The sequence below is a fragment of the Lynx rufus genome, unplaced genomic scaffold, assembly GCF_022079265.1.
Source record: "Lynx rufus isolate CCGP_SWC_20201006 ecotype Redwood Valley unplaced genomic scaffold, mLynRuf1.p SCAF_2, whole genome shotgun sequence".
Lineage (NCBI taxonomy): Eukaryota > Metazoa > Chordata > Mammalia > Carnivora > Felidae > Lynx > Lynx rufus.
The window spans coordinates 209413448-209432746 of NW_025814834.1; the positions used below are offsets into that span (position 1 = coordinate 209413448).

The following is a 19299-nucleotide window of genomic DNA, read 5'->3' on the forward strand; positions in this document are numbered from 1 at the left end:
GGGGGAACCAGGTCCTTGGCTTTGAAGAACCCCCTCTTGGCCCTGCATACCTCTGATGCTCGCAATCCAGACCCCAGAAACCACGCATCCCCACTGAGTGCCGTACAGCTGTGGCACCGGGGACATTCTTGTCAATCAGGGTGTCATATCCTGCTCCCTGCCTTCTGACGATGAGCCCCAGCATTGGAGATGGCGCTGGGACGGAGGAGGGAGGAGGGATTGTCCCATCTCTCTCTCCCTGAAGGTCACTCCTCACTTCCTGCCATTAGCGTTCATTCCTCCAGCTCAAGTGACCTCAGCTTCTCACTGGTCTATTTCCTTGTTGGTTCATTCGGCGCTTCCTGGGGGTCGGGCCTGTGGCCAGATCGTGGCATCAGACAGGGTCCTGGTCCTCAAGAGCTCACAGAAAGGGCGGGGCAGGGGCATCGCACAGAGAAACACAGGCAACCTGTGCTCACCCGGCCTCGGCCACAGCAGCCTGGAGCGCAGGGGTGAAGGGAGGGCTCAGGGAGGGCCCCGCATAAGAGGGCGTGTTGAGCGGTGCCTTGGAGGACGGGGAGAGTCTGCGGGCCAGACGAGAGGCGGAACAGTCTAGCCCTGGAGACGGCCAGGCAAAGGCACCAGAGCAGACAAGAGTGACCGAGGATGCGACCTGGGATCCGTGGGGTGTGGTGGGGGCGCAGGGACTCGAGCCTGGTGGGGGTGGGGGCGGAAGCAGGATTGTGGAGGGTCGTGCTTCACACAGACGGAATCCGGGTTCGGCAGTCGAGCCCCTCGGTCTGAATCTCACCCAAGTCATTTCACGTCTCCCTGCCTCAGTTTTCTCTTTATAAAATGAGGATAAACAGTAGCGCCACCCTGTTGGTGGCTGGAGGACGAATTGACGTCTCCGGGTGAAGTGCTTGAAGAGTGGCTAACGTACGGTAAACGGTATAATTGTGCGTTAGCTTATCAGTGGCAAAATGCTTAGCACGGTATATTGTACATAGTAGATCTTGTTTTTGCTATGATTTCGTGGGAGGGAGACAGCCACTGAAGGCTTCAGGCCGGGGGGGGAAAGTTCCCATCAGGGTCAGAAAGCGCCTCTGGCTGCAGGGTGGACGACAGATCCAGGGGCCCGCGGGTCTGGACTTGGGAAGAGGCCTTGCGCGCAAAGAGAAGCGACCATTTCCCCCCAGGCCCCTTTCCAGGGTTACAACTAGGCTTTCGGGTCCCACAAGCCAGTGGGGCCGGCGTGTCCTGTCTGACTCCGGTGTCTGTGTATCTGTGTGGGAGGCTGTGGCCCCACCCCCACCCCACCCCCGCCTGTGACACCCCTGTGATGTCCCCCAGGGGCCACGCTCGGCACTCGGTGCTCCCACCACCCCCGGGGCTGCCCGTCAGCGAGCACACCTGTGGGCTGATTGTGGGGACAGATGCCAGCTCGTGGTCGTCTGGCTGACCACGGCAGTCAGGAGGGCCGCCAGCCCTCAGGGAGGGGCCCCGCCGTGCCAATCCGGCCTGTGTCAGCACCATCAGCTGCCCGCGGACCGTGGACGTGGCCCATCCGCTGCCTGTGCCAGCCCGCCCACCTGCTAAACAAGGGCGGAGTGTGCCAGCGAATATTGCTAGGCTGGCGAATCCTGCCCACTGCCATTCGCGCGTGGCCTTGCGGGCAGCCCAGGCCCGGTGGAGCCTGTCCTTCCGTCCGTCTGCAGCAGCCCCGTCAGCCCCAGCAGCCTGCTAGAGAGAAAGAGCACTGAGCGGGGAGCCAGGAGGCCTGGACCCCGTCCCTGCTCAGCCACTCACGGGCAGTGGATGCTGGGAAATTTGCATTCTGTCTCCGAGCCTCAGGTTCCCCATCTGTTAAATGGGGTGGAGAATGGCTGATCTCTAAGCTCGCTTCCCGGTATTCCGTGCAGGTGGGGCTGGCAGTGGGCAAATGCTGGGTGGCAGAATCCTGCACTTGAGCGGTCACACCACAGCCGATCCAGTGGTGTTCATTTATTCCTTCCTTCAGTAAAGACTCGCCGTGTCCCCGCTATGTGCCGGAGGCTGTTTTAGGTGCAGGGGATAAAGCCGCGAACGACACCAAGTCCCTCTTCTGCTGGAATCCACACTCCAGTAGGAGGAGACGGATAACAAATCAAATGAAGGGAGATCGAAGACATGTATCAGATTGGGATATGTGTCGTGCAGACAATGCAGGGAGAGTGACGGATGGAAGGAGGGGGGGCCACGGCAGATTAGGTGGCTGGGGCGGCCCGTTTCAGGAGGCCACATTTCAGCGGCCACTGCAATGAGGAGGCAGGGTCAGTCTTGCTTCCCACCTGCTCCCTGTGAAGTCCTGTTTGTTCAAGCTTCTGGCTTCTCATTTAATCCCTACGACACCCCTCTGGGCAGTGCTGCCTGCATTTTACAGATGGGGGTACAGGTCTCAGAGAGGTGAATGGATTCGCTGGCGTGCCCTCAGTCCAGACCCAGCCCGGCAACTACAACCCTCGTTTTATTGTGTCTTCACAACTGATTTTCGCTTTCCTGAAGACCAGTCTTTTATTTATTTATTTATTTATTTGGAGAGATAGAGAGTGCAAGCGTGTGTGCGTGTGTGCACGCAAGTTGGGGAGGGGCAGAGAGAGAGGGAGAGAGAGCATCCCAAGCAGGCTCCGCACTGTGGGCGTAGAGCCCGACGTGGGGCTCGATCCCGCAAACCGTGAGGTCACGACCTGAGCCGAGACCAAGAGTCGGATGCTTAACCGATTGAGCCACCCGGGCTCCCTCAAAACCAGTCTTAATGTTTGCGAAAGGCTGAGTGACCTTATACAGATCGCTGGTGTCCCACTCCCTGGCTTGGTCCTAGGGCTTCATGTCTTATCCCCTCTAGTGTTGGATCGTGAACATTTTCAAACATACAGAGGAGCATAAAGAATTTCAAAACCAACAGCCATACACCTGCTACCTAGCTTCCACAAGGGCCGTCTGGCCACACCAGTTCATCACACGCTGCTCCTTCTCCTCCTCCTCCTCCCTCCCCATCCACCTGCCTGTGTTCCTGCTGGGCATCCGAATGTCGCGGACATCAGTGCTCTCTACCCCTAAATGCTTCGGCACACACATCGTTAAGAGTTCAATGTTTACTTACGGTTCTCTCTTTGGAGGTTTCGAACTTGCGTGCAACGAAACGCACAAATCTCAATGATAAGCGGCATACATCTAGGTAACGCAAACCCCTCTCACGATGTCGAACGCCACCATCATTCCAGAAAGTTCCTTCTTCCCCTGCCCCGTCAGTCCTCTCCCCTAGAGCACGACCGTGATTCCGATATTTCTCACCCCATTTATCCCTGTTCTAGTATTTCATAGAATGGGATTACGGCACGCGGTTTTTGGCGAAAGCTCTTGTTTCCCGGCATATTTCTGAGATCGAGTCATGTTGCTGCGTGCACTCATAGTCCGTTCCTTTTTCCTTGTTTTAAAAATTTTTAATGTTTATTTTTGAGAGAGAGAGAGAGAGAGAGAGAGAGAGAGAGAGACTGGGAAGGGGCAGAAGGAGGGAGACACAGAATCCGAAGCGGGCTCCAGGCTCGAGCTCACAAACCGCGAGATCGTGACCTGAGCCGAAATAAGATGCTTAACCGACTGACCCACCCAGGCGCCCCACAGTCTGTTCCTTTTTATCACAAGTAGTATTCCGCTGGAAGAAGACACCCCCATTTGTGGTCTCTTGTCAGCAGACATCGGCAGTTTCCGGCCCAGCTCTACTAAGCTTACAGCATCCGCATTTGCGGCTTTTTAATGGACCTGTGCGTTTATTTCACCTGCTACTGCTTTGCTGGCCAAAGGGTCAATTTGATTCAACAAGCGTTGCCTGAGAACCTACTATGTGTTAGCCCCCCCCCCCCCGCTCCCCGCCCCGAGAACCTACTAAGTGTCAGTGACCCCAGCCTGGGCAGGGGTCTTGGGCTCTGAAAGCTCTAAGCAGGCACAGAACGTCAGGATGAACGGGACCCAGTGCAACAAAGACCCTGGAAGGTGCTTCCTCTTGGCCCAAAACGCAACCGGAAGCCGGTGGGCAAGGAAGCCTAGTGATGCCACTGGTCCTTTGTGCCTCTGGGCACAAAGAAGGATGGAAAAAGATGAGGTGAGTCCGGGAAGATGTCCACAGAGGGACAGATGGCATGGATGTCAGTCTAGGGATCCAGCAGGCTGAGTCTGAGTGGCTGCCTCGCTTGGGGGTTTCCATGAGATGCTGTCTCCCAGCCGGGTAGAGCAGGGTCCCTGTCCCCTCCGCTCGCCTCATTGGACAGCTGCTGATGAGCACACGGAAAACAGCACTGTCAGAGAGATTCCCATAGACTGTCACGTTTCTTCTCAGGGCTGCCTCACGTCTGATCACCGAGCTGCACCCAGCGGAAAGACGGGGCTGGGCCCTTCCTCGCTTTTGCATCACAGCCGGGCCCTGTGAGGTGGGGAGGCAGGGGAGCTGAGAAAGGAAGGCTGGCTCTCCACTCCCTTGGCTTGGGGCTTGGAGACTCTGAGCCCCAAAGCAGAGCCCTGGGTGGACATTTCTCCCCATAACCACTCCCAGGATAGTCTTACCGGTTTTCCGTGGGAGAGGCTGCCCACCGTGGGGTCAGCCCCACCGTGTGCCGTCCGTGTGCTCACACAGGGCCCTGTCTTAGACGGCCTCGTGCTCGGTTTAATGCTCTGCTGTTGCCTCCTTGAAATTTGAAATTTGTAACCATTTTTGAGGGAAGGACCCCACATCTTCCTTTCGTACCGGGCCGTGCCAATGAGGTAGTCAAGCCTATGTCCAAGCGAGCAAGAGTCTTCTGGGCCTTCCCTTGGCCCGATTCCTTAAACTAGACCAGGACTCCACAAATCTTCCGTACTTGTAGATATTCTAGAATTTTCAGGCTATACAGTCTCCGTCACAACCAATCAACTCTGCAGTTACGGCAGGAAAGCAGCCACAGACCATCTATAAACAGATGAACGGCCGTGGCTACGTTCCAACAAAACCTTATTTGTAAAAACAGATAGACGATGGGCTGGATTTGGCCTGTAGGTCATCGGTAGCCAAGCCCTGGTCTAGATTGCGAGCCTCTCCTCTCCTTGTCTGCCTGTCTGATTCTGGCTCATTCTTTATGACTCCACTCAAAAGCTTTCCCTAAGGTCTTCGGGGATTATTCAGCAATCCCTCCCACCCCTACTGCCACCAGCACCTGTACATATCTATTTACTGAGCCTGAGCTAAGAAACAAGCTCCGTGCTAAGCACGGGGGCCATCGTGGTGAGCAAGGAAGCATAGCCTCAGCCTTCACGGAGCTTTGTGGTAAACGCCTGGGGAGTCCTGCCGAAGGGCGGGGCTGGGACCAATTTGTTCAATACCGTGGATCTCCAATCTCAGCATAATAATGTGTTAGCAACAGGAGTGAACCGATACCCAAATGCATGGCCAAATGCTTACAATTCTTTCCTTTGAGTTGGACCACTTGAGCCCCTGGATCATCTCTGAGATGGACCTAGTTGATGTCTTTACCAGAGAGGTTGAGCAGCTTGCCCCAAGACACACAGCAGCAGGCTAGCGACAGAGGTGGGATTCAGACTCTTAGGTCAGGACCGTTTCAACCATCGTCGGGGGCTGGACTTAGGCACTGGTTTCCTAACAGAGCCAGGAGGGCCACATGGGCAGCTGTTATCTCCGGTCTCAAGGAAGGACATTCCTCTCCCCACTGGGTCAGCAGGAGGGCTGGATTATTTCCTCTGAGGGAAAGAAAATTGAAGTCTGGTGCTGGGTCTTTATTACAAGGAAACTGTCCAATAAAAATCACCCAGTATATTAAAAAGAAAAATCTTTACCTGGTGTTGAATGAACACTTGGTGTTATTACATCCCCCAAAAATCCCATTTGCTTTTCATTATAGGTCTGGTTGTGTTTTGTTTTCTGGTCCCCAGAGAGCAAGGATTTCACCGGCCGGGTGATTAAAAAGAGGAAAAAAAAAAAAAAAAAGGAAGTGGGCTTTGGAGTCAGACCATCTTGGGTCCAAGTCCCAGCTTGACCATAGAGTCACTGAGAAACTTAGATCGTTCATTAACTTCTGTGAGCCTCAGTCTTCCAGTCTATAAAATGGAGATATTGCTCCCTTTTTCCCAGGATTGAGGCAAGGAAGAAAGGGTGATGTAATCGATAGTTGCCACGCTGTGCCAAGCATCTATACAGGAGACGGGGCCCCTGATCTCAGGGAGCGTACATTGTACTGAGACACCGATCATGCCCACAGACATCAGAAAATCAAAAGAGGAAGGGGCGACCGGGTGGCCAGTCAGTTAAGCGTCCGAGTCTTGATTTCAGCTCAGGTCACGATCTCCCGGTTCTTGATTTCGAGCCCTGTATCGGGCTCTGCACTGACGGTGGGGAGCCTGCCTGGGATTCTCTCTTGCTCCCCTTGTCTTTGCGCCCCTCCCGTGCTCTCTCTCTCTCAAAATAAATACACTTAAAAAAAAGAAAGTCAACAGGGCGAGATGATTTTGAGTGATGCTCGTGGCTACGAAGCAAACAAGCCACAGCGAGGGGCCAGAAGGTGACCTGCGGATTCCGTCAAAGGCCAGAGGCGGCTTCTCTAAAAGCTGAATGATAAGAGGGAGCCAGCCTTGGAGAGGCCAGGGAGAAGAGAACGCCACGCAGGGGTCAGAGCAAATGTAAAGGCCCTGAGATGGATCAAGCTTGCTCTACGAGGGAAGAGAAAGGCAACTGGAGGGTGGAAATGCGGTGAGTAAGGTGGAGAGCGGTGGACCCTCTTCTGTTCAGGGAGCCACCTGAGGCCAGATCACATAAGACCTAACAAGCTGGTGTGAGGAGGTTGAATGGTTTTCCTGCTGTAATGGGAAGACACAGGAGGGCTTTAAGCAGGGGAGTAATCCGACCTGATCTACAAATTTAAAAGATCCCCCTGGCTGCTGGTGGAGAAGGGACCGTGGGGCCTGGGGAACTGGGAGATCTGGCCAGAGCCTCCTCAGTCATGACGCAGATAGCAGGTGCCATCTGAGGATGGAGCGGACAGAGGCCCTTGATCCATTCCTTTGGTGGTGTCGTTTTTTTTTCCTGCATATTCCTGCCGTCTGAGAAGTTTCAATGTACACCTGAGGGCCAAACGGAGAAGGTCCGGAGGATCTTCGGACCTGGGGTAGCTTGGGATTAAAGTGCCTATTTTGTCCACTGGCAAGACTCAGAAGCTCGGGAAGGCCCCTCCCCGACTCCAGGCAGCCAGGCCCCCCCGGCAAGAGATCCAATTTCTTCCGAATCACACATTCCAACACCAGAAAATGCAAGAAGCCACTGGCGTGGTCACACGGGCAATGGACCAAGCAGCCTCAGTGTCACGATGACATGACAGCGATAATGACAAGGGCTGAGACGCGCTGCGGCCCACGAGCTTACTCGGCGCCAGGCACGGTGCTCAGTGCCTAAGTCACTTGCTCAGCAGGTCCTCCAGGACCTATTAAGTAGGGCTCTTACTCTTCCCACCTTGCAGATGGGGAAACTGAGGCCTCAAGAGGTGAAGTGACTGGCCCAAGGTCATGCAGCAAGGCTCTGGCAGAACTGGGCTTGGAGCTCAGGCTGGAGGGGCAGCCGCACTGCCCGACCTGTCACTCAGACCCTGGGAGTGCGTTCACAGCCTCACCTGCCAGTGTCTCGGGAGGCCCTCCTCTTCCGTCACAGTGGCTCGCCGAGCAAGGGCCCGCCTGAGTCTCCGTCACTCATGAAGCAGAAAGAGAGTTAATGTGCTGACGTCATCAGGTGACAGATACCCTTAATGTCAAGACCACCCTTTCTAACTGATGGAGGCACTCAGAGATGGAATGGAGTATGTGCAGCGGGTGGTGAGCTCCCCGTCGTTGGGGGCATGTAAACAACAGCTAGAGGATGCTTGGTAGAGAGCCCCCGAAAGTCCATCCTCCATCCCTATGTCTGTGAAGCGGGTAGAGAAGTCGTGTCTCTGTGCTGGGAGGCACTGTTAGGAACCCCCCCCCCCCCCGCCATTTGAGCTTCTCTTGGGCCTGCTGTCTGAAGCCCGACTCCATCCCAGCTTCTCTCCACGCCTCACCGGCCCACTAAGTGAGGCCTGAAAATTACTTGCACGGTCAGGTAAATATTACAGCAGTCAAAGGTGCGGCTTTGGTGGGGAGAATGATGTGTAATTTGCAGAAATGTTACTAGTGCATCAAATTACACACGCAGCCCAAGAGTGGGGAGCAGTGATTGGCAGTTTCAATAGCGCCCGTTTGGGTAGTTGGGTGGTTTCTTTTTCTTCCCTTTTAAAATGGCTGATAGACTCTGATTCACGAAGGAGACGGCAGCGCACCCCCTCTGGCGGTGGAGTCTGCCCCGAGGGCAGGAAGCCCAGTTTCCACCTAGCCTGGCCCGCTTCCAGGGCGGCTCGTGCTGTAATCGCCACGGTCATGATCATAAATCTGGTCGCTGGTTAGTGGCGGGCGAGGAGCAGCCTCAAGGGGGACCTGGTTCAGGCCCTCTCCGTGGGGGAGGGGGCCTGCCTCTGCAAAGCACCTACTAGGTGCCAGCTCCGTGCTGATGTGGCCCCTCTTGCTCCCGGCTTCCCTGGAGACGAATGAAGCACGTGCCGACTGTTGGGAGACTCTTGGGGGACATGAATCATCTGGGGACCCGCCCCCCAGTCCTCTTCCCGTTCTTCCTAGAATATCTGGAGCCGGGGAAGAAACAAATCGGGGGGACCTAGTCGAGTGAGTGGACTTTCTCAGAATTCTTTTCTCTCTGGATTGAACTGAGGTCTTCAAAGGAGCCACTTCCCGGAGCTTTGCGGGAGGGAGGAGGCGAGGTGGCCGGGCAGGGGTCCGGAGTCTCTTGATTTTGGTTCCCTACAGGGCTGGTAATTCAGCCCCCAGGAATGCCTGGCACACAGAGAGATGGGCAATGAAGCTGCCGCCAGCCAGCACAAGACATACAGCCAGCCTCAGCCTCGGAGCCAGAGTCCTTGAGGAGGGAGGGGGGAGATGCCCGAAGGGGGAGGATGGCGGGCGAGTGCCGAAGCAGGATCCCTCTGGAAGGTGAGTGGCAGGAGGCGCACAGAGCCAGAAATATGCTTCTGAAATGCTGGGAAGACTCTTGGTTTACGTAGGGGGGAAACCCAGCTCCAGGGAGGGGAGGGGACGAGCCTAAGGTCACACGGCAAACAGCTGCTAACTCGGTGGCTGTCCTTGGCTTCTTGGAAGCCCTCTGCTCTTTCCCCACGGTCCTGGGGCCCTGCGGGGAGGTGAAGGCCTGGGACCGTCCGCGGAGAGCAAGGAGGGAGTCTCCTTGCTGCCGGGTGATGGGGGAGACACATCCTTGACTGGGGAGATTCAGCACCTGCCCTCTGGGGGCTGCTGGTCTGATGGCACACATGTCCTCCCCAGTCCTGGGGAATTGCCAGACCGATGGGGGAAACACAGCTCTGACTCTAATGGAGCTCCCAGTCTGATGTGGGAGACAGAGCTCTGTGTTTGGGGAAGCTTCCAGGCTGAGAGGAGGCTTTCTGTCCAAGGCCGCCCCTCGGCTGAGGGAGGCCTGCAGTGAACACTACCTGAGAGCTTGGTGATCGTCCTCCTTCTCCCCCTCTTCCTCCTCCTCTTCCAGGAAGTCCTCCTCAAGACTTGCATCCCACCCTCGACACATGATGTAGGCGGCCTGGATCCTCCTTTGTCCACTAGGAACGGACTGACAGTCACCCCAGAGCCTGGGCCAATGCCCCAGCAGTCCCTCGGGGTGCCCTACCTGTCCTAGGCGTTCCCCTGGCCTATCACCCCAAGTCCCATTAGCATGAGGCGGCCTCCCCCACCTGCGAATGATGTCAGAGCCCATCAGAAGCTGAAGTCACCCTCCTGCCACCAGACCTTCCTTCTGCAGGGTGCCCAGGCCTCACTGTGCCAGAAATAGCTGCTCCTCTCACACTCTGACATGTTTATTTACAGCCCATTTGCTCCTGGACTAGGAGGTTCGGGGGGGGGGGCGGGGCTGGGGACATCAAGAACAATCGACCAGCTCAGGAAAGAGACCGCCCTGAACGGACACAGGTGAAGGATTCAGGGTACACAAGGCCCTAGAGCAATTGCAACGTGAGGCAAACCTGCGTGCATTTCAACCTGTAGAATCTGCCATCGACAGGGCTAAGGGGGGGTGGGGATTCCTGCCTCGTGTGGCCCAGGTGTGACAAATGACTTTCCTCCACCCAGAGCGACCTGCGGGACAGTTGTCCAGCTGCTTCCCTGGCCCCTTCTGCACGAGTCCCCCAGGACTGAGGCTAGCTCCAGGCTTGATGTCTCCTGGACTTTCATCTGCTTATAGCTCCGGGAGGAACTAATTCGTCGTTTGTTTTGCAAGTTGGTGACAAGTAATTTCCTCTCCTCCCAAGCCATATGGGTGGCCGCCCTAAGCAGGGCTGGAGGAGAGACAAATCACAGCCCGGGCCTCAGGACCTCCCACCTGAGTGCACACGGTGTTCTGGACGAGCCACAGGCAAGCTGGGAGCCCATCTCTGCTTTTGTTTCACTCCCTAGGGACCTGGAGTCCCCAATCCCACCCCCCCCACCACAAGCCCACAGTACGTGCACCCACTGGGCACCCTCTACGAAACACCAAAGAAGGAAACCTCAAAGCGGATCATTCAGGCAGCAGGGAGGGAAGCTTCGGAAGCTCTGAGGATATATTCCAGAAAGAGGCCTGAGATGCGAGCCTGGAGACTTGGGTCTCAGTGCCGGCTCGCGGCTGGTGGGCTGGAAGACTAAGGCTGTTCACCTTGTCCTCTTCAAGTTCTACTTCCTCAACTGTGAAATGATCAGCCCTGGCAGAATTAAACCAAGGACCAGAACAAAAGTGCTTCGTGGGAGGGGAAGGGGATTCCTTCTTCCACCACGGGCAGTGCGTGTTTGGGATCATCAGCAGGTGGGGGAAGGCGGACAGACAAGAGGCCATTTCTGTGTTCAGCACACATTGATCAAGCACCCACTCCCTGCCAGGTGCATTTCTGGGCGCCGGGGACAGAGCAGTGAACAAAACAGACAAAGACACACCCCCCCCCACCCCCGCTGGCCCCGGTTTGCGGAGCTCACGTTCTAGAGCAGGGTCACAGAGTTTTCTGTAAAGAGCCGGATTGAAGCTATTGGAAGCTTAACAGGCCACATGGTCTCTGTCACAACTACTCACTTCTGCTGTTGATCGGTGTAGACAGTACAAAAATGTGTGAGCATGGCTGTGTTGAAATAAAATATTCTTTACAAAAGCGGGTCGTGGGCCATATTTGGCCTACGTTCCATCTATTCCTGAGGCCTGTTCCAGGGGACCCACCCTGGAACATTAGCTCTTCTGTCTCTGATGAGGGAGCCAGACACGGCCCAAAGAACAGAGCCTCAGCCCTGCGAGAGCTCGTGCCTTGAAAAACCAGCAGCTTCCAGCTGCGGGACCTGTGCTCCCTCCCCTCCCCTCCCTCCTCTCCTCCCTTCTCCAAGTTTCACAAAGGGGCTTGGGACCTCCTTATCCAACCCCCCTATACACTCTCCCTTTGAGCCCAGGGATGTCCTTTCCCACAGTGGCTGCCGTGGAGAGAGGGAGGTAGAGGGAATACAGAAGACCCTCAGAGAGTGGGTCCCGAGTGGGAGGCCAGGCCAAGGTACGTAGGAAGCTCACAACAGGCCAAGGTGCTGGGAAATTACCTCCTCCAGCCTCTTCCCCTGTATTCCCTGACTCTACCTTCTCACCCTTGCCCAGCCTGGAGCTTCCTCTGCCTCTCTGTGGCCAAGTCTCACCTCCTACAGGATGCCCACCCAGGTTGACTCTCTTGGATCAGGTCTTTCTCGTATCTCTCTGAATCAGCCGGCCCTCCACACACAGTGACATTTGTTTCCTGATTACATGAGTGCCCCACCTCGGCCCTTGTTCCCATGAGGGTGAGGGCAGTGTCTGTACCACCAACAATCAGCCAACACACAGAGCATGTGAGCAAATACAGCCAAGAGGACAGACATCTGCCTAGCTCATCACTCCAGATATGTGAACAAAAAGTGCTTACTGTTATAACCACTGAGACTTCCTGGCCATTTGTTATATACAGCACTGTCACCACAATAGGTAGCTGACACATTTGTGGTTACAAATTTGGACGCTGGAGTCCAATTCCCTGGGATCAGTTCTTGGCTTCACCAAATACTAGCCGTGTGGCTTGGAGCAAGTCACCTAGCCTCTCTGGCCCTCAGTCTTTTCATCTATAAGGGAAAGGTAATAATACAACTCACCTCATAAAGTGTTGAGAGAATTAAATGAGATAGGTCGTGTCAAGTGCTTAGAATAGAGCCTGACACGTGGCAGATGGTCAAGAAATACCAACTCGATACTGCCGTTCCAGAGCCGGACCAGAACCTGCAGGGGTACATTTCGGGGCCATTCCCACTTCTGCACAGTCTGATAGAAAGGGACTCGCACCCCCTGCCGCTCCTGGCTCGACCAGAGTTACAGTGAGTTACTAAAGATTCTTTCCTCAGTGTCTGCCTCGAGCTCTTAATCTCTGCGGCTCAGGAGAAAAGCCTCCTGGAGGAGACGCCAGCCGAAGACGCTCCAGCACCTTGGACAGAGCCGATTGGTTGGGCTTCCGTCCACACTGGCTCCTCCGCCTGGGAGCTTAAGGAAGGAGCAGGCTTTGCCTCGGAAACGCACACTTCGGTTGTGAGATCCCCGGCCGCGTGGACCCAGTGCCAAAAAATCTGCGTGAAGAGCAGAGAATTCGGCCAGCAGCGCAGCGTGGGGGAAGGCAAGCATGTGGACGTCAGGCAGGGCGGAGGACTCGCCTTCCAGCTGCCTGGTGGGCGCGGACATCGGCCTAGAAATAGTGATGAGGCAGCGTGGTAAAAGGGAGACTCGGCATCCCGAGGAAGCGGCCGCTGAGCGTGTGTGCGCGCGCGCGTGTGCGCGCACGCGTGCGTGTGCGTGTGGGGTGGCGAGGAGCTGTGTTCAGGTCCGTGGCCTGAGCTGGATTTCCGTGCACGAGTCTGAGACGAGAAGACAGCTGTCTGAATCCCGACTTGCAGGAGGCACACAGGGACACACAGGGGAGAGAATCTGGGCCTGGCCGTGACACCGGCCCCACAGTCCCCATCCGGAACCTGGAAGCCAGGCCTCACTCTCTCCGGGAGGGTTATACGGTGCTGGCCCAGTGTGTTACATCACCCGCCAGCGGGGCTGAGGGATCACTCCGTAATCACCCACATCGATATTTCTGCAGCGAAACGTCTGGACGGAAACACTAAGTGAGATAAATAAACACCATAAATAACCTCCCATCGGCTCAGGCTGGGTTTTGCCACCAAATCAGTTCGAGTCGGGTCCAGTCTGGCCACCAAATGGATCACCAAAAAAAAAAAAATTTTTTTTTTTTTTTTTGAAAATCTCAGTTGTCAGATCTTTTCCGATTTCTGGGTTGCCGGTAAGAGGTTGCGTTGTGGATTCGTGAAAACAAAGTAAGAATGAAGGCATGGTTTTCGGCGGCCCCTCCATTGAGTCCATGTGTGAGGTCATCCATCAGGAGGTCAGCCCTGCTCACAGGCTGGCTGGAATGTTCATCATGGCCCTAAATCATGGGCGTGGCCTCCTCCATTTGGTGGAGAAGGGGAAAGGCAAGGTTGCCAAGGTTATGGGAGCACCTAAGTCACCACACCTGGTAAGAGGAGGCAGGGGCATGAAAGAAGCAAGATGTACTCAGAGAATCATCTGGAATGACGTACTTAGGAAGAGAGTTCATTCAGTATGAACTAAATGGCTCATCAGCTGAATTTGCACCCTGTGGTCTGTTTCTGTTTGTATACAGAGTAAGAGAAAGACGAGGCCTTGAGGACACCTGACCCTTTTCCCAGGGGGCTTCCTATCATGATGTCCTCCTGGAAAGAGATGCTAGCAGGCTGATCCCTCCTCTGGGCTCGCTCTGTCCATACCTTCTCTCCCCACTTGACAGCTGGAGAAACTGAGGCTCAGTGCACAGTGTCCTGTCTGAGGGCCCGTGTTGTCTTCGCGTGACAAAAATCGTGGCATTCGAATGCGCCACATACGATATTATGAATAATGACACTTATGCATTAGTTGAGCACTTATTATATGCCAGGCCTGGTTCTGTGTGCTTTATGCCTATTATCTCATTTAATATAAGCTGTGGGGCTGGGCTGGAAGCAGGTTTGCTAAAGGCGCTTTATAAATGCTTGGCTTCTAGCTGGTGGGTGTGAACAGGACGCTCTTGAAGCTGGAGCCAGATCACAGATTAGACCCCAGAAGACAACGGGGCGGGGCGGGGAGAGGGGAGAGGACCGCCCCTTATTCAGAGGGAGGGAGGGCAGTGCAGGCTCCTGGCAATGTTAAGATAAATGAACACGGAAAACAATCACTTTATTTAAATGAATTGAGGAATATTTGGTTTCACTCTGTAAGAAGAAGCAGTTAAAGGGGTTTTATTTTATTTTTGGCCCTAATAATATTACAATCTCCAGGCTGGTTATTATCTGTCACTTTCCAGAGAAGATTGAAAAGAAAATAGTTTTATCCCAGGCAATTGCAAACCGTTCCGTTTGATGAGTTGTTGTTCCCACTTAGAAATTACATGCGCCGGTGTCGGGTGACCTGGCCCGGCTGGGTGGCTTTGCTTAACTGGCTACAGAAGAGAGGGAGGGTGAGGACGGTCTCCTGCCTTTTCCTTTTTGACAGGAGTCCCCAAAATGCAGTGTGTGTGAGAGTCCCGGGGATGGGGGATGGGCAGGCAGGGAAAGACAACGCAGCCCCCGGTGGGACCTGGGAACCTGCACTTTTTCACTGGGGCTCTGGGGGCTGTGGCTCTGGGCCCTACTTAAGCCTGCCTGGCTGGGACTGGGTACGGCTCTGAGAGACGCCTAGAAGATGAAGATTTGGAAGCTGCCAGAGCAGGAAACGGGGCTCAGAGATAATCTGATACATTCACATCACGGGTAGAAACCAGAGCTCCACGGTCCCATAGCAAGTAAGAGGCTGAACGGGGCCAGAACTCGGATGCTCAGGGCCACACTGGTTCCACGACACCATGACGCCTAGACGGGAAGCAGGGGGACTGGAAGAACCCCAAAGCCTTCCTGCTCTTTCCTCGGGTTCATCTCAGCAGGAGAGTCACAAGTGAGGACAAGAACCCAGTTGGGAAAGCGCAGCCTATCCTGGGCATCAGATCAGGGCCATTCCCGAGGTGGGCTTTCAGCAGCGTCCCGCAGAGGATGCCGGCATTGGGTTCTCTGTACTGTCTACCCCCCTCCTCAGTCCACACCTCTGCTGGTGTCTCGAGGGTGCTGAGCCCTCCCTTCGATGTCTTCGAGATGCAGAGGGCAGGGAGGGGGAAAGGAGGGCTGTGGGCTGACCTGGGATGGGAGGGGAGGGGGCTGATTAGTCCCCTTGCTGCATCACTCACTGTGTGGTTACAGCTGCCAACCGTCGCTCCGGATACAGACCCGCCACCGGAGCCCCCCGCCCCGGAGAGCACAATAGGTCACGAGGCCAGGTTTCTACCAGAGCTCTCCTGAGATGGAATGGACTTGGTTCTCAGCCAAAAAAAAAGACCCTCCCTCAACACACGATTTGGTCCTCAAGGCAGTGAGGCAAGTTAGTACTCCGATGGGACTTGCACTGGTTTCTGGCTTCCAACCCGCTCTAGGATCCAAAGCTCGCGCACGTCCAATCGGGAACCATGCTGCTACAGACCCAGCAAACACACTGTGCACCTACTATGTGCCAGACACGCATGCTAGACTGACCCCATGAAGTCCCCATAGTGACACTGATGCTGGAATTACCAGCCCCACTTTCTGGAGGAGGCACTAAAGGGATTACAGACCTGGCTTGAGTCCTGCTGACTTCAGAGAGCCAAGCTTCAGACCCGAGCCCTCTGACTTGGTAGCAGGTGCCCACCTACTCCACACCCACGGCCACGTGCCCAATCTGCCGCCCGCCTCACCACCCTCTGCCCGGCCCGGGTCTTCGGCTGCCCAAATAATAGAGTGTCCCCACCCCAGAAGCTGTCCTCAGTAATGGCAGACAGGTGCCCAGAGCCCCCCTCCCCCTGACCCTGGCTGGGGAAGGGCCACGCTCTGTGCAGCGTCAGCATCACCTGAGAGGTGGTTAGAAATGTGAACTCGGCGCCCTGGCCCGGACCTAGACAACCGGCATCCCCGGGGGGCGGGGCTCCAGACGTTTCCTTTAAAAACCCTGTCAGGGGATTCTGGCGCACACCTAAGCTGTAGCAGGTCCTGCCTTACAGCGTCTCCGGAAGCCCCTTGGGGTTGTTGAGCCTTGGTCCCCGGCTACTCGATAGCACCCTCCTTACCGGCCGGCCTCCCTTCCCCGTGTCACGTCCCCACTCTCCGAAAACGCTTCCTGGGTCACCTCCGGAATGGAGGAGTCAGAGTCAAATCTTTGTGTTGAAGAAGGAGCACAGCGGTTCAGGCTCGTGAGGACAGACCTGATCCCCAGCTCCTATGGCATCTTAGAGGCAAAGGTGAGGAGAGGCCTTCTGGGTGCTGGGGTGGAGGGTGAGTTCTGAGAAGTGCCAGGTCCTCCTATTCTGGCCCCAAATACCCGGGTCCAAGACCCCCGATGGACGTTTCTTCTCTCCCTCCTCCTCCTCCTTCACGTCTGACATTTACGGGGCGTTTCTTCTGGGCCATTCTGACACGTATCATCTCATTTAACTGCGACAACAATTCTCTGGAGTAGGCGCTGGGATTAGCCACCTGACAGGAAGGGACTGAGGCAAAGTGAGGTTGGCTGGCTTAGGGTCTCCCCGCCGGGAACTCCAGACAGTCTGACCTCGTATTCGAATCGGCACGAGGAAGCAATGATTCGACAGGAAGTTGCCTCTGGCTGCTTCTGGCCCGAAGGCAAAGGGATGGCCCCAATCTTTTCACCTTGGCCCCATATACTCACCCCTCACCCTCCACACATTCCCTCACGCAGGTGACCTCAGTGAGCATCGCGTGGTCAAAGCCCACACTAGCCGAGACCAGCCCGTGTATGCGAGTTCCAAGCATGAGGCAGAGCCCCCGCCAGCGTCCCTGGGCCTCTTGGTTCGTGACAGGCCTTAGGTCCCAGGACCAGCCACTGGCCCTTCCCTTGACACAGACAGGGAGTCACTTGGGAAAGCACATTGGACTTTTATTTCCTGGGACCACTTCAGCATCCCTCCTTCCCGCCCCTTCCCTGATTCTTCCCTCACCCCCTCTGTATTCCTCCAGCCCAGAGAGGAAAGGGAACTAACATTTGCTACGAACATTCCAAATGCCAAGCACCATACTAGAAGCTTCTTTTAAACCCGCCCCAAAGCGATAAGGGGGCAGCTGTTATATCTATCGGAGAAGGGAGGAGACCGAGGCTCAAAGATGAAGAGATCTGACCAAGGCCATACGTGTGGCATGTGACAGAGCTGGACCCTGGACCCAGGTTTGTCTGTCACCAGAATGTGCGCATTGCCTGGAGTGCCATCATTCCCTGCCACCCGCGTGCACGCAAATTCCTTCCCGTGGCTACCCCTCCACTTGAGGGCTTGAGCCCGCCCTTTCCTACACGTGCTGGGGCCTTGCCTCCTAATCCCTTCCCACCTTCACCACCAAACTCTCCCATCCACGGCTCCTTCTCCCCAGCCCGTGGGGATGGCTTCCCCGTCCTGAACACACACACACACCCCCTTGAACCCTGACTCTCTGTTCTTCCTATTCTTTAACATGAAATGTCAAAAGAGAAGACCCTATCCAGCAGCACGGGGGAAGCTAAAAGGTTCTGGGAAGATGAAGACACAGTGAACACAGCTCATGGGTGAGTCTCCAGCAGGAGCTTCATGGCACCGAGCCCACTGGCCTTTCTCAGACCACCTCTTTGTCCCCTAAAGTTAACACAGATGATTTCATTAATGAAAAGCTTCTCTTTTGTTCCATGGTCTTGGGGGCTCCTGGGAGATGGTGAAATACCAGCTTGTATCGAACACCTACTGGATGTCATGAACTTTGCCAGATACTTTCTCTCTGATCCTGGCCATTGTAAGGTAGGTATGGATCTTCTCATTTCACAGATGAAGAGACCGAGGCTCAGAGCGGTCCCCTTCACCATCCCGGGGATGCCCAAAAGGAGAATCAAGAATGCAAACTCAAGCTAGCCTGGCCCCAGAGTGCCTGGTCTTTGCAATAAGCCACATTTTCTCTCATAAGCTTGGCCTCGGCAGTGCATCCCGGCCCCCAGGGGATCTGACAGATACCCAACTCCGGGGCGATCTTTTCCATTTTGATGTTTTATTTATTCACCCTAAGACTCAGCAGCCAGACCCGTTTCCTTTCTTTCAACACTCATTACCGTTTTACCTGCTTTCAAAAGGACCCCACCAGAGGCTGCAGGGAGAAGGAGGGAGAAAGGGGCTCTGCCTGGCTCCGTACACCATGGAACTCAGACGAACACTTAGGTTCGGGCACTCTGTGGGATTTCGTTGCAGAAAGCTTCTCCAGATTCATGAGAAGGGGAGAGACGGGGACGACTGAGCCTTTAGTAGGTGCCAAGCACTCTGCACCAGAAACCTGACATCAGTGTATACCCCAGTCCTCACAAAATCACATGGAAAGACGTATCTCCCTACTTTATAGATGGGGAAACTGAGGCTCAGCGAGGTGGAACAAACTGCCTGAGCTCACACGGCAGCAAATGTGATGGCCAGGACTCGAATGCAGGTCTGAGCTGTTCCTGCAGAGCATGCTCCATACCAGAGGCTTCACTTCACGCGTGGGGAAACTGAGGCTCGGACACGCCCAAGCTCAAACAGTGACCAAGATCAAGGCTAGGTTTCCTGGCTCCCAGTCTTGTGCTCTTTCTGCCGTCTTTTCTGCCTCAGCCCAAGGCACCACAGGCCAAGATCTGGAACCCCAAAGACCACAGGGTCCACCTGGCCCTTCAGGGTCACTAAGTCCCTTCTCCCGCCTCTGGCACATTCTCCTCCTTAATCAGCCAGCCTTGAAAGAGAAAGGGAACAATGAGTGTGGTGGAGAGAAATCCTTTCAATACCCAAACATCCCCTAGAAAGGATTTTGCAGACAGCAAAGCCCAATGCAAGGAAAGAAGCTCCCTCCCCCTCCATCCCTTCCGTCTTTGCTTCTGTATCTTTGGCGAATGTGTTACCTGAGGAAGCTGGCAGGCTCAAGGCAAGTCAAGGAGCGTGGCTCTTCTGGGGAGACTGGAAACCACCAACTGAGCTGCTGCCTCCCTACACAAAAGGTCCC

The 19299-nt window shown here is 55.2% G+C and overlaps 1 protein-coding gene across 1 annotated transcript in view; it reads right to left on the reverse strand.

The window, feature by feature from the left end:
• Positions 1-19299, reverse strand: part of IGSF21 (immunoglobin superfamily member 21) — a 239462-nt gene that overhangs the window by 85274 nt on the left and 134889 nt on the right. The window lies entirely within an intron of this gene.